This window comes from Pteropus vampyrus, unplaced genomic scaffold (genome assembly GCF_000151845.1).
Source record: "Pteropus vampyrus isolate Shadow unplaced genomic scaffold, Pvam_2.0 Scaffold129, whole genome shotgun sequence".
Taxonomy (NCBI): Eukaryota; Metazoa; Chordata; class Mammalia; order Chiroptera; family Pteropodidae; genus Pteropus; species Pteropus vampyrus.
This window is the reverse complement of record NW_011888910.1, coordinates 2,433,079-2,435,583: the sequence shown is the minus strand read 5'-3', so window position 1 is coordinate 2,435,583 and position 2,505 is coordinate 2,433,079.

Here is a 2,505-nt window from a genome sequence, read left to right as displayed (position 1 = left end):
GTTGTTAGTAAATTTTTAAAATATTTTTTAACATGTTAAAGTACAACATTAATTAAAGTTTAACATTTTGGAATTGTGACAAAGGGTACCTACTACATACAACTCTACACACCTTTATTGTAGGCTTGTTCCAATCCTGGCTGTTGAAGCTTTGAAGAGTCAAAGGCCATCACTGACCTGGCAAATAGGACACACAAGGCTGGGATTTTTTTTTTTTTCTTGAAATTACACATTTGTTCAGGTCATTTCCATTACTTATAATCTCCCTTTCTCTTTTCCTTTATCCACATCTTAAATATTCTTTAGTTCTTACTTCCCTCACATATCCTACTCAGATTACCATCAGCCTTCATTGATCCCCTTCTCCTCTGAATTCCATTCTGTCATGTATTCATCAAATATTCATGAAATGCTTTATTAAGGGAGCAAGAGGTAGAATGACTAGGGATGAGATCAGAGAAGCACCCCAGACCAGATGATTTACAGACTTAAGGCCACAGTAATGACTTTGGAATTTCCTTGGAGTGATAAGAAAAGCCACTGGAATTTCCTACAGGGATCTGTGATGTGACTTACATTTAAAGAAGATTCCTCTGGTTGCTCTGTGGACTACAGACTGCAGAGGTTTAGAGTAGAAGTAAAGAGGCCAATTAGGAGGTCTTGCAATACTCTTATTAAAAGAAACTGATAGCTTGGATTGTGATCTTAGTGTTGGAAGTCTTGAGAAGTTACTGTATTTGGGACATATTCCAGAAGGATAGCTGATGTGATTAATTTGATGATATCAGGTATAAGATATGAGACTGATAATGGGATCCCTTTCGCAGAGCTTTGTTCTAAAGTAGAAACCTTTGTTAGAATCCTATTGTTTCTGTAACAAATTATCACAAATGTAAAACAATACAGTTATTATCTTACAGGTCGTCTGAGGTTCAAAATCAGACTCACTGAGCAAAGGTTAAGGTATAATCTGGCTTCTTCTGGAGGTTCCAGGAGAGAATCCATTTCCTTGTTTTTTTTCCAGCTTTTAGAAGCCACCCACATTCCTTGGCTGGTGGCTTCTTCGTCTACCTTCAAAGCACTTCACTCTAACTGCTTCTAGCACCACAACTATTTTTCTGTTCCTTTGCTTCCATTGTCATATCACCTGTGAGTGTGACCTTTCTGCCTCCCTCTTTTAAAGACCCTTTTGATTACATTGGGCCCATCTAAATAATCCAGAATAATCTCATCATCTAAACATCCTCAATGTAATTACATCTGCAAAGGGATTAGAGTGTAGACTTCTTTAGGGAGCCAATATACAACCTCTCAGAGACCTCAAAAATCTAATGGAAAAATAAATCATTTAATTTCCAGTCATAATGTATTGAAGAAAATCTGCAAAATTTGAAGAAAAGGTAACAGAATAGAAAGTGAATGGTGATGATGGTGGTGAGGGAGAAAAAGGGGGTTGCTAATTTTGACAAGAAGGTGGAGACAATCTTTCTAAAGAAGTGGTATTCAAACAACGATCCCATTGACAAGAAGGAATGAGCCATGCAAATATCTTGGAGAAGAGCATCTGGTGGAAGGACTAATAAGTGTAAAAGGATCCCGAGGTGGAAATAAACTTGGCGCGTTTGAGGAACCCAAAAGGCTAGTATGACTTACAGGACAGCAAGTAGGCAAGGAAAGGAGCTGAAACTGGAGAATATTGCAGGGCTCAGATCAGAGACAGCAAGGAGATTGGATTTTAAGGAAAATGCTGAGAGAAAAGCAGTGCTTGCATTATGTCAGGCAGTCAAAAAAAGGGGCAGTTTTCTTTTTGTTTTGTAGTTTTTAAAAGAATAATAGGAAGCCATGAGAGGGCAGTGACACAATGTGGTTCACAGAGCCCTCTGGGCTGATGGAACAGATTCTAGAAGAAAAATAAGGCTGGTGTCTCAGTCAGAGTTCAGTCAGGACAGAAATCATACCAATTATTTGAACAGAGAGAACATTTAAAGAAACTTAAGAACAAGAAAAATACTCTCTTATATTTACCCACATTTTCTATTTTTGGCACTCTTCTGTCCTTTGTGTAGATCCAAGTTTCCATCTGATGTCATTTTTCTTCAACCTGAAAAATTTCCTTTTCTTGTAGTGAAACATTGAAACTTTCTCTGGCATTTCTTGTAGTGGAGGTCTGCTGGTGACAGTCTCTCACTTTTTTTGTTTGAAAAATCTTTATTCAGTCTTTTTTTAAAAAAAGTTCAGTAGATATAGAATTCTCGTTTGACAGATATTTCTTTCAGAACTTTAAAGAAGCCATTCCATTATCTTGTGATTTGCATGGTCTCTGACAAAAAATTTGTTTAATTCTTATGTTTATTACTATTTAAAATTGTCTCTTTTTCACTGTTTTTCAGAAATTTGATTTTGACCTATTTTGGTGTGGTTTTCTTTGTTTTCCTGATTGGAGTTCATTGTGCTTCTTGGGTCTGTGGGTTTATAGTTTTCATCAAATCTATAAAAATTACAGCC